This window comes from Arachis hypogaea, chromosome 16, assembly GCF_003086295.3.
Source record: "Arachis hypogaea cultivar Tifrunner chromosome 16, arahy.Tifrunner.gnm2.J5K5, whole genome shotgun sequence".
NCBI lineage: Eukaryota > Viridiplantae > Streptophyta > Magnoliopsida > Fabales > Fabaceae > Arachis > Arachis hypogaea.
This window is the reverse complement of record NC_092051.1, coordinates 35,991,405-36,004,113: the sequence shown is the minus strand read 5'-3', so window position 1 is coordinate 36,004,113 and position 12,709 is coordinate 35,991,405. Positions and strand designations below refer to the sequence as shown.

The 12,709-nt window shown below is 40.6% G+C and overlaps 1 non-coding gene across 1 annotated transcript; it reads left to right on the top strand.

Annotated features, from left to right (window-relative positions):
- The first annotated feature begins 12,346 nt into the window (after positions 1–12,346).
- LOC112759911 (small nucleolar RNA R71) lies at positions 12,347–12,450 on the top strand. The gene has a single exon (XR_003180375.1). It is a non-coding gene; the product is annotated as a small nucleolar RNA R71 (small nucleolar RNA).
- Positions 12,451–12,709: the final 259 nt, after the last annotated feature.

The window sequence follows — 12,709 nt, the reverse complement described above, 5'->3', positions numbered from 1 at the left end:
TAAACGTCCATACAACACCCAATTCTGGCGTTCAAATGCCAATGGGGGATCAGACACCTGCAAGTGCTGATAACAACCCCCTTAGGCAGGCTTCTTCAACTACTTCTGTAGGAAGTAAACCTGCAGCAACTAAGGTTGAAGAATATAAAGCCAAGATGCCTTATCCTCAGAAACTCTGCCAAGCAAAATAGGATAAATAATTTGCCCACTTTGCAGACTATCTCAGGACTCTTGAAATAAAGATTCCGTTTGCAGAGGCACTTGAGCAAATTCCCTCTTATGCTAAGTTCATGAAAGAGATCTTAAGTCATAAAAAGGATTGGAGAGAAACTGAAAAAGTTTTCCTCACTGAAGAATGCAGTGCAGTCATTCTGGAAAGCTTACCAGAGAAGCTTAAAGATCCCGGAAGCTTTATGGTACCATGCACATTAGAGGACGCTTGTACCAAGACAGCTCTATGTGATCTTGGGGCAAGTATCAACTTAATACCTGCATCCACTATCAAAAAGCTTGGTTTGACTGAGGAAGTTAAACTAACCCGGATATGCCTCCAACTTGCTGATGGCTCCATTAAAATTCCATCAGGCATAATTGAAGACATGATTGTCAAGGTTGGGCCATTTGCCTTTCCCACTGACTTTGTAGTGCTGGAAATGGAGGAGCACAAGAGTGCAACTCTCATTCTAGGAAGATCTTTCCTAGCAACTGGGCGAGCCCTCTTTGACGTCCAAAAAGGGGAGATAACCCTGAGAGTCAATGAGGATGAGTTTAAGTTCAATGCTGTCAAGGCTATGCAGCATCCAGACACATCAAAAGACTGCATGAGCGCTGATATCATTGGCTCCCTGGTAGAAGAGGTCAATATGACTGAGAGTCTCGAATTAGAGCTAGAGGACATTTTTAAAGATGTTCAGCCTGATCTGGAGGAACCAGAGAAAACAAAAGAACCTCTGAAAACTCCTCAAGAAGAGGAGAAGCCTCCTAAACCCGAGCTCAAACCACTACTACCCTCCCTAAAATATGAATTTCTGGGAGAAGAGGACACTTTTTCGGTAATCATAAGCTCTACTTTAGAACCACAGGAAGAGAAAGCATTAATTCAGGTGCTAAGGACACACAAGACAGCTCTTGGGTGGTCCATAAGTGATCTTAAGGGCATTAGCCCAGCCAGATGCATGCACAAGATCCTATTGGAGGATGATGCTAAGCCAGTGGTTCAACCACAGAGGCGGCTGAATCCAGCCATGAAGGAGGTGGTGCAGAAAGAGGTCACTAAGCTACTAGAGGCTGGGATTATTTATCCTATTTCTGATAGCCCCTGGTGAGCCCTGTCCAGGTTGTCCCCAAGAAAGGAGGCATGACAGTGGTTCATAATGAAAAGAATGAACTGGTTCCTACAAGAACAGTTACAGGGTGGCGTATGTGTATTGACTATAGAAGGCTCAATACAGCCACCAGAAAGGATCATTTTTCTTTACCATTCATAGACCCGATGTTAGAAAGACTAGCAGGTCATGAATACTACTGCTTTTTGGATGGCTATTCAGGTTACAACCAAATTGCAGTAGATCCTCAGGACCAAGAGAAAACAGCATTCACATGTCCATCTGGAGTGTTTGCCTACAGAAGGATGCCATTTGGTCTGTGCAATGCACCTGCAACCTTTCAGAGGTGCATGCTCTCTATCTTCTCGGATATGGTAGAAAAATTTCTGGAAGTCTTCATAGATGACTTCTTAGTATTTGGAGATTCATTTAGCTCCTGTCTTGACCATCTAGCACTTGTTCTGAAAAGGTGCCAAGAGACTAACCTGGTTTTAAACTGGAAAAAATGTCACTTTATGGTGACTGAAGGAATTGTCCTTGGGCAAAAATTTTGAATAAGGGAATAGAGGTGGATCAAGCTAAGGTAGAGGTAATTGAAAAATTACCACCACCCGCCAATGTTAAGGCAATCAGAAGCTTTCTGGGGCATGCAGGATTCTATAGGAGGTTTATAAAGGATTTTTCAAAAATTGCAAAACCTCTGAGCAATCTGCTAACTGCTGATACACCATTTGTCTTTGACACAGAGTGTCTCCAGGCATTTGAGACTCTGAAAGCCAAGCTGGTCACAGCACCAGTCATTTCTGCACCAGAATGGACATTACCATTTGAACTAATGTGTGATGCCAGTGACCATGCCATTGGTGCAGTATTGGGACAGAGACATGATAAACTTCTGTATGTCATTTGTTATGCTAGCCGTGTTTTAAATGACGTGCAGAAGAATTACACAACCACAGAAAAGGAGTTGCTTGCAGTGGTTTATGCCATTGACAAGTTCAGATCTTATTTAGCAGGATCAAAAGTGATTGTGTACACTGACCATGCTGCTCTAAAATATCTCCTCACAAAGCAAGATTCAAAACCCAGACTCATAAAATGGGTGTTGCTTCTGCAAGAGTTTGATATAGAAATCAGAGACAGAAAAAAGACCGAGAACCAAGTAGTTGATCACTTGTCCCGGAAAGAACCAGTAGCAGGAGCATCCCTCCCTCCTACTGAGATTTCTGAAACCTTTCCGGATGAGTAACTCTTTGCCATTCAGAAAGTACCATGGTTTGCAGACATTGCAAACTATAAAGTTGTGAGATTCATACCTAAGGAGTACAGTAAGCAGCAAACAAAAAAATTGGTTTCTGATGCAAAGTACTACCTGTGGGATGAACCATATCTCTTTAAGAGATGTGCAGAGAGAATAATCCGTAGATGTGTGCATATAGAAGAGGCACAGAAGATCCTATGGCATTGCCATGGATCACAATATAGAGGACATTTCGGAGGTGAGTGAACAGCCACAAAGGTCCTCCAATGTGGCTTCTACTGGCCTACTCTCTATAGAGACTCCCGAGAGTTTGTACGTAACTGTGACAGTTGCCAGAGAGCTGGTAATCTGCCTTACGGCTATGCCATGCCTCAGCAAGGATCTTAGAGATTGAGTTGTTTGATGTATGGGGTATTGACTTCATGGGGCCTTTCCCACTATCATATTCAAATACTTATATTTTGGTGGCAGTAGACTATGTATCTAAATGGGTAAAGGCAATTACAACACCCACTAATGATACTAAGACAGTGATGAAGTTCCTCCAGAAGCATATTTTCAGCAAGTTCGGTGTCCCTAGGGTACTGATCAGTGATGGAGGCACTCATTTTTGCAATAAACAGCTTGACTCTGCTCTGGTCCGATACGGAATTCTCCACAAAGTGGCGACTCCATATCATCCACAGACAAATGGGCAGGATGAAGTCTCAAATAGATAACTAAAACGAATCCTGGAACGGACTGTAAGTACCCGTAGAAGGGATTAGGCAAGAAGTCTGAATGATGCTCTGTGGGCATACAGAACCGCATTCAAGACTCCTATAGGGACCTCTCCATACCAGTTTGTGTATGGAAAAGCCTGTCATCTACCAGTGGAACTGGAACACAAGGCCTACTGGGCAACCAGGTTCCTAAACCTTGATGCTAAGGTAGCTGGAGACAAAAGATTACTCCAATAGAATGAGCTGGAGGAGTTCAGACTCAATGCTTTCGAAAATGCTAAAATTTATAAAGAGAAAGCAAAAAGGTGGCATGACAGAAAGCTGTCATCTAGAGTCTTTGAGCCAGGACAAAAAGTTCTGCTGTTTAACTCTAGGCTCAGATTGTTCTCTGGGAAATTGAAATCCTGGTGGAAGGGACCATATGTGATTACAAGTGTGTCACCATATGGATATGTAGAGCTTCAGGATATTGACTCTGACAAAAAGTTTATTGTTAATGGACAGAGAGTCAAGCATTATCTTGAAGGCAATGTTGAGCAAGAGTGCTCAAAACTAAGACTAAATTAAAAGCTCAGTAAAGTCCAGCAAAAGACAGTAAAGAAGCGCTTGCTGGGAGGCAACCCAGCCATTATAAAAAATTAGATGTTTATAATAATTATATAAGTCTATTTAATTTTGTTATCCATGTTAGTTAATACATTTCAGTGAATAAGTCAGGAAAATGGAAGTTCAAAACATAAAGCAGTAGAATCACAGAGAAAAAGAGCTCACTAGCATCAAAACACCAGAAAAGGTATCATTCTGGGTGTTAAACGCCAAAATGGGCAGCATTCTGGGCGTTTAACGCCAGAAACAGCAGCATCCTGGGCGTTCAGAAAAAAGCCCAGTAACAAAGGATTTCTGGTGTTTAACGCCAGCCAGTGTACCTGGCTGGGCGTTAAATGATGTGCATAAACTTGTTATGCCACGATTTAGGAAATTGCACGATCGGCAAAATTCCTTCCGGCAAGTGCACCGGTTATCGTCAAGTAAAAACTCACAATAGAGTGAGGTCGAATCCCACAAGGATTGGTTGAGTGAGCAATTCAGATTAGAAGTGTGTTCTAGTTGAGCGGAATCAAGATTTAGATGAGAATTTCGGAATGTAAAATTGGCGGGAAACGTAAATGACAAGAAATTGAAATGGCGGAATCTTAAATTGCATGAATTAAAGAGAAGAAGCTAAATTGCTGAAATTAAAAGGGAATGGGGGTGATTGCATGAATTGAGTTGCAGAATGTAAAGAGAAAGTGGAAATTAGAAATGGGGAATTCATTGGGTTATAGGAGATATTGAGATCTCCGAATCAAAACATGTTTATCTCTTCCTCAACCAATGCGTTCATTGAATTTTGCTTGGCAATCTTATATGATTGGATCCCAATCCCTTGGCTCACCAATTCTCTCTAAAAACAAACAAATTCCCAATCCCTTGGTTTAAATGTTCATAAGAAGAGATGATGCTCGATCACTGATTATACCACACAGTTTCATGAACCACAATTTGGTAGGATTACATGTCACAATATCCATCCAAACCCCAATCCAATTCACTGTGAGAAAACTTCTCTAGCATGAATCCTCCATTCCTTTCCCAAGGTTCCGAAGGATTCCAATTATGGGTAGTTTCTTTCCCAAGACAACTACCCAATGGAATTAGATCGAGAAGCTTTCTAACAAAATTCAAGAGAAAAGATTGAAGAAGAAGATAAACTATTATTGATTCATTGAATTACAATAGAGCTCCCTAACCCAATGAAAGGGGGTTTAGTGAGTCATAGCTCTGAATTCAATTACAAAGATATGAAAACTATCAAAATCAAAAGGTAAAAGTCCTTCCTAACTTCAATTCTATCCTATTTATACACTTTTTATATTGAGCTTCTGTTGTGTTTCTTGGGCTTTGAGGCCTCTCCCTGCTTTCCTTTTGCCTTGGGTTTATGATCCATAATCTTTATGAGGCTGCTGATCCAAATTCTGTAACATTCATTGAGCCAACTTAGTGATAATCAACTAATGACACATGACTCAATAAATTGAAATTTCAGACTCATCAATTCTTCAGGCCCAATCCCATAACCCATGATATTCAATTGGGTTTCATACCAGAGTAAGTTTAAGTTAATGTTTGTGTTCAAATACTAACTTAAACCACAATATTTTTGGCCCAGAAACCTTTTCCAAGAGTGGCGTTTAAGTTGCAGTTTAAGCTTAAACTGCAGCTTAAACGTCAGACACTTCCAGTGATGCCTTTTGTGGGAGCACGTTTAAGCTTCAGTTTAAGGTTCAACTGAAGCTTAAACGTGGAAATGGAAGAAGGCAGCCCTGGAGGGTAACTTAGTCGAACACGTTTAAGCTTCAGTTTAAGGTTAAACTGAAGCTTAAACGTGGAGATAGGAAAGGCAGCCCTGGAGGTCGAACACGTTTAAGCTCCAGTTTAAGGTTAAACTGGAGCTTAAACGTGGAAGCTGAGAAAGGTAGCCCTGGAGGTGTCGAACACGTTTAAGCTCCAGTTTAAGGTTAAACTGGAGCTTAAACGTGGAAATGGAGAAAGCAACCCTGGAGGAGAAAACTTGGTCGAACACGTTTAAGCTCCAGTTTAAGGTTAAACTGGAGCTTAAACGTGGAAATGGCTCCCTGGTGCGTTTCCCATTTCTGGCGTTTAACCTCCAGTTTAAGGTTAAACTGGAGGTTAAACGTGGAAATGCTTCCTGAGTGGCATTCTCATTCTGGCGTTTAACCTCCAGTTTAAGGTTAAACTGGAGGTTAAACGTGGAAATGCTTCTTTGGTGAGACTTTCATTCTGGCGTTTAACCTCCAGTTTAAGGTTAAACTGGAGGTTAAACTTCAGTTTCAGCATTTCTTAGCCTTCATGATTCTGGCGTTTAAGCTCCAGTTTAAGCTTAAACTGGAACTTAAACTCCACATGTGATATTCAAGCTTCCTTTATTGATTTTGTTGCTTCCTTGCCTAGCCTCTTCTTTCCTGAAATCATCCAAACAATTGCATCAAAGTCTTGCAAAATTTCATGAGAATTCTTCCATTCATAGCATTCAAGTAATATAACTAAAACTCATGGAATTTGCATCAAAATCATACTGTTTGGATGGTTCATTGCTTTGTTATTCATTTAACCATTCTTGGTTACTTTAAGCTCAAGAAAATGCATAAAACAACTAAAACTAACAGAAAAATGCTAGTGAAACTAGCCTAAGATGCCTTGGCATCACAACACCAAACTTAATACTTGCTTGTCCCTAAGCAAGTCCTGAGTTATTTGAGAAGAAAGTATGAAACAGAAAGCAATTTCATTGGCTATATTAGCAAGCATTTGAAGTTCATCAGAAGGGTTTTATGCAGAAAGTTGAGAAAGTTGCAGCATCACTTTTTCATTCTTATCAGGTAAGATTATCACTTTTTCATTGCATCCATCAAACACTGCTATGGCCTCTTGTTATTCTTATGTCCTTGGCACTTTTCTCTTCTTTGTTTTTCTTTTCTTTTTCTTAGAGCTCCTTTGCTCCTTGTTTGCTTGGTGTCATGTGTTGCACAAGCCTTTGGCATTTTCTTTTTCTTATCAGTGCACTACACATATCCACTCCAGGCATTTTAGTTCACATTTCTTCTTGAGACATTGGTGCCCAGAACCTCTTTGTGTAACTAAATGTTTTGTATTTAGGTTGCTCTTGATAATGGACTTTTGGTTGATAATCCCGGGTTAGTTAACCCAAGTTACCAAGTGTTGAAACACTCCTCAGAACCTATTCATCCAAGCATATCCTTAATACATAAACACCACAGGCATTTGTCTCAGAAGTTCAAACCATTGGTGCCTAGCTTATTTTCTCAATTTTTTTGCTTTTTGGTTGCCCTTTTTCAGTGGCTTTTTCTTCTTCTTTTTCTTTCTTTTTCATGGCCAAAGACATTTATTCATCAAGATCCATAGACAGTTTTCAATTTCTACAAAAAAAATGATAATTCTACACTCTATTTCCAGTGATCTGACTAAACAATCATGCATGCATACCACCACTTAATTCTACTTGATTTGTCACTAATTGAGCCAAGTTACTTTTGTTCAAACTTTTCTTTTATTTTTGGAAACAGAACAAGCATGGCAAGCACTTGTTTAAGAAGGTGAAGTTATATCCAAACATCTAGGCATTCATTTTATTCAAGGCAAATAACAGACAAACATACTAGAGATTTCACCTTAAAACTTAAATGACTTATAATGAAAGAAAGCTCATGAAGACAATTCACCAATTATCATTTGATTATTAAGGAGAGAGACCACCTCTCATTTATTGCTTGGTTCTTCTTGATTCTTGGGATCCTGCTTCTTCTTGCTTCCTACCCCTTTTTGACCACTTGAACTTCCTTTGTCTTTTCTTATGAGCTTTTTCCAGAATCCAGCCTTTTTCATTGTTTCCTCCACTCCTTTTTCAAGGATCATTGCCTTGTTTATTTCTCCTTCTTTCCTCCCTTTGAAATACTCATCAAAAGCTGGGAATGCTGGGTCCATCTTGTGTAGATGTTCCCCTATGTAGTTAAGCTTGATTTGCGAACTGATGTTGTAATCAGCTTGGACTGAGTATCTTGCATTCTGTAAAGTGGTGGCTTCCTTGATTGCCAAGACATTGGCATCTTGGTGTTGGCATATGTGGCTGAAGGATTCCTGTAAGTGTAAATTCTGTTCCCTTTGCAGATCTAAGAATCTTGATTCAAAGTTCCTTTGCATATCCATCATTTTTAGGTGAAAGTCCTCTTGTCTCTCCTGAGACCTCATGTATTGTTGAGACATTCCTTCTATGATTTCCTGCATTCTGCTCATATCCATGGGGTCTCTGGGAATTCGTTGTCTTCTTTCTGGAATTCCTTGCTCTTCTTGCTCTTCTTCTCCGTCTTCTCCTTCCTGTCCTTCTTGTTCCGCTTCTTGCTCTGCTTCTGCTTGTTGCCCTTCTTCATTTCTTCTTTTTGTATGTCTTGGAGCAATTGGGCCAAGAGTCATTCTGTACGCAGTTATAGCCAATCCAGGATATAGCCAATTAGGTCTTTCATCTTCAAGTGGTACTTGGGCATCGATGCATAGTCTAATGATGGTGCTAGGGAAGTGGAGCCAGGATTCAGGGTCACTTTTCTCACTAAGCTCTTGTATCTGTTCAGCAATGAGTTTATGAACTTTAATCTCCCCTCCCACCATTATGCAATGTAGCAAGATGGCTCTTTTAGGGACTATTTCTGAAGAGTTTGCAGTGGGTAGGATGGATCTCCTAACTATTGCATACCACCCTTTAGCTTTCGGTGTTAGGTCTCCCCTTCTCAAGACTCTTGGAGCCCCTCTTGTTTTTCTTACCCATTCAGCTCTGATGGCACAAAGGTCTTCAGCAATAGTTGTATAGTCAGGTTCTCCTATCATCCTTTCTTCATAACTTGCTTGGCTGAAATGTATGTTTTTCAGGCCAAGAGTTTTCATGATTGCTTTGGGACTGAAGTCAACTTCCACCCCTCTCACATAGCTTTTATATGTGGGTTTCTTGGTTGAGTCTTCCCTCACTGCATTTGCATAGAACTCCTTCACCAAGTTGATGTTGATTTTAGTGATTGGCTTAGTCAGGAGCTCCCACTTCCTCTTTTTGATCTTCTCCCAAACACCTGGGAACTCATCCTTTTCAAGGTCAAAGGGAACCTCAGCTAGTACCCTTTTAGGTCTCATCCATTCGGCTTGAATCTCATGGAAAACTGATTTGTATCTCCATGCATCGAATTCCCTGTTCTCCTCCATTGGTTGCTTGTCTTTTCTCCTTTTGTGGCTAGATGAGGCTGCCATTGGTTCTTTAGTTTTGGTAAGTTACAAGCTAAAGTTGACAAGGTGAAGCAAGAAGTGTTGTTGGAAGTGTGGTGAGGTTGTTTTCGGCAAAAGATAGTTATGCTATGATGAAAGAAAATGTGCATGAAGGAGATTTGGTGGTGTGGAACTCGTTCCTCAAGTGGTTCTTTATAGTGCCCGTAAGTGAAAAATGGACGGCTAGGGTGGTTTGTGAAGGGTGGCTTGATGGTAAATATATGAATTAGGGAGAAGGACGAATTGCTTTTCATTTTCTTGGAAGTATTCTGGGTGCATTAGGTTGTACATGTAGCTATCTTTTCTTGCAGAACTTCCTTTTCCCATGTGTTAGTTTCAAAGACTTGTGAACTTTCTTTTTGACCAAGCACCGTACCTCCCTTTGTCTTTTTCCTCTATTTTTGTCTTTTCTTTTGTACCTGCACAAACAAACAAGTTTGCTATCATTTTTCGGTCCATGTGAATGATGAATAGTACTTGCACATGTAAATCAATGATTGACTTCATGAGCTTATAGCCGTGACTTTTGTATGTATGCACACTTATTACTGGACACCAAACTTAGTGTTTGGTAAAGTCTCCTGATGACATGAAATCCATATTGGTTGTCCTTAATGAATATGCATAATTCTAATAGATCATAGTCACTTTGGCTCTTTGATTCTAAACAAATTTACTACCCTAAGTAATTGAAACCAAAGTATTAAAACATGCGAATGGTATACTTGTCATGAATTTCGAAATCCAGAGGAACTTCTTGCTTTTCATGAACCGTGTTCAAAGAGGAACACCAAACTTAATGTTTGGTTATGCACTTTGAATGAAAAATTGAATGCATTTTGAATAAAATTTTGGGTGCCTTCAGGCACACCAAACTTAGAGACAAATTGTATTTTACATGCAATGTTTAGTGCACTCTTTCAGCAGTTGTCCTGAGGATTCAAGTTCATGCATAAGAAACCATGCTTTATTAAATGCACAACAAAACAAAAGAAGTACGGATATTAAAACATGGGTTGCCTCCCATGAAGCGCTTCTTTAATGTCACTAGCTTGACGGTTGTCCTTTGTTAGGGTGGATTGTAGTGCTTGACGTCTTCTCCTCTCACTATGAAAACGTCCCCACTTGATCCCTTCATGACCTCTAAATGTTCCATAGAAAGAACTTTCCTGATTGTGAACACTTGAGGGAGCTGGGAAGGAATGGTTTTGAGGCCAGGTGGGATTGGCAGATAATGACTTGATATCACTTTATCTCCCGGAGAAAAACCTTCAGTGGGAATTTTCTTGTTTCTCCACCCTCTTGGCAATTTCTTTACAATTCTTCCCTTTCTCTTGAGGATTTCTTCATTGACCCTTATGCCAGGAGGATCCTTTTGATCTGTTTCTATTGATTCTTGTGGCTTTAACTCTTGCAATTCTTGTTTGCCTTCCAAGGATTGTTTCAGAGTTTCAGCTGCTGGATTGCTTTCCTCCAAACACAGATGGCTACTATCATCCTTAGGCTTTTCAGGTTCTGGTTCAGGCTCAGATGCAGGTTTGAAAACATTGAAAATGAGCTGTTCATCATGTATTCTCAGAATTAGCTCTCCTTGTTCTACATCTATGAGCGCTCTAGTGGTGGCTAGAAATGGCCTGCCCAGAATGATAGGGTGTAAGTAGCTTTCCTCCATGTCCAAAATGACAAAGTCTGTGGGGAAGTAATAATCTCCCACTTTCACCAGCACATTCTCAACTACCCCTTCAGCTTGCTTCTGAGTTTTGTCAGCCAGTTGTATGATTACATCAGTGGATCTCACCTCATTCAGTTGTAGCCTCTTCATAAGAGTTAGAGGCATCACATTTATGCTAGCTCCTAGATCACAGAATCCTCTGTCAATTTTTGTTTCCCCTATGATGCAAGGGATATGAAAACTTCCTGGGTCTGTTTTCTTAGAGACTGTGTCCTTCTTGATGAGGGCACTGCATTCTTTGTTCATTGTTACCATTTGTCCTCCCTTCAAAACTCTTTTCTTGCTCAACAATTCCTTTAAATACTTGATATGTGTAGGCATTTGATGGAGAATCTCAAGAAAGGGAATATTGATATGGAGAGACTTAAATGTCTCTAAAAACCTTGAATAGGTTTTCCCTTTTTCACCTCCTCCTAACCTCTGAGGAAATGGTGCTTTTGGTTGGTATGTTTCCATCGTGCCTTTTTGCAGTTCCTTGGCTTGCTCAGTTTCACTTTCCTGCTTAGCTTCCTCCACACCTTCCTTCAAGATTTCTGGCTCCTGTTCTGAGGATCTGATTCCTTCTTCTTCTGAGACTTCTTTTAATATGGTGATGGCCTTGCATTCTTCCCATCTCACTCCCTTTTGTTCCCCTTTAGGATTCTTTTCTGTGTCACTAGGGAACACTGCAGTTGATTTGGGGGCCTGTTGAGATAGCTCTCCTACTTGATACTCCATCCTCTTGAGTTTTTCACCATGGTTTCTCAAGGTAGATCTCACATCATCCCTGAAGCTTTTCAACTCAATTATGTCTTGACCCATGTGTGCCAGCATTCCTTCTATCATGTTTAATTGATCTTGAAATTGTTGGTTCGGGTTAGGTTGGGTAGGTTGATTATTTTGGCCATGATATGGTGGTTGAGAGTAAGTGTTTTGTGTGGCTTGGTATGATCTTTGGTTGGAGTTTTGGTATGTGGACTTGTTATGTTGGTTTTGCTGGTTTCCCCACCCAAAGTTTGGGTGGTTTTTCCAGCCTGGGTTGTAAGTGTTGGAATGTGGATCATATGGTTGCCTTTGTTGATTTCCCACATAATTGGCCTCTTCCCAATCACCTCCTTCAGTACTTTCTTTCTCTTGATTTTGTGTGTGTATTGCAGCCACTTGTTTTGTTTCTAATGTCCTGGTGAGCTCTGCTAGTTGCTTGGCAAACACCTTGTTTTGGGCTAGAATTGCATCAACATGGTTCAGCTCCATGACTCCCTTAGTGTTGTGTCTCTCTGATGCATAGTAGTACTCATTCTCAGCCACTGTCTCAATCACTTCAATGGCTTCTTCCACAGTCTTTTTCCTGTTCAATGAACCTCCTGATGAATGGTCTACAGCCTTCCTTGATTCATAAGACAGTCCATCATAGAAAATATGCAATTGCACCCAGTCATGGAACATGTCTGGTGGGCATTTCCTTGTCAAATCCTTGAATCTCTCCCATGCCTCGTAGAGAGTTTCACCATCTTGTTGTCTAAAAGTCTGAACCTCAGATCGAAGCCTATTGACCTTTTGTGGGGGGTAGAAACGTGCCAGAAACTTGCTTTCCACCTCGTCCCATGTTGTTAGGCTCCCCCTTGGGAATGATTCCAGCCACTTAGCTGCCTTGTCCCTAAGTGAAAATGGGAACAAAAGCAGTTTATAGGCGTCTTCCTGGACTCCATTGGACTTCACAGTGTCGCAAATTCTCAGGAATTTTGTGAGATGTTGGTTTGGGTCTTCATTAGCACTTCCACCAAATGAACAATGATTCTCCACAAGT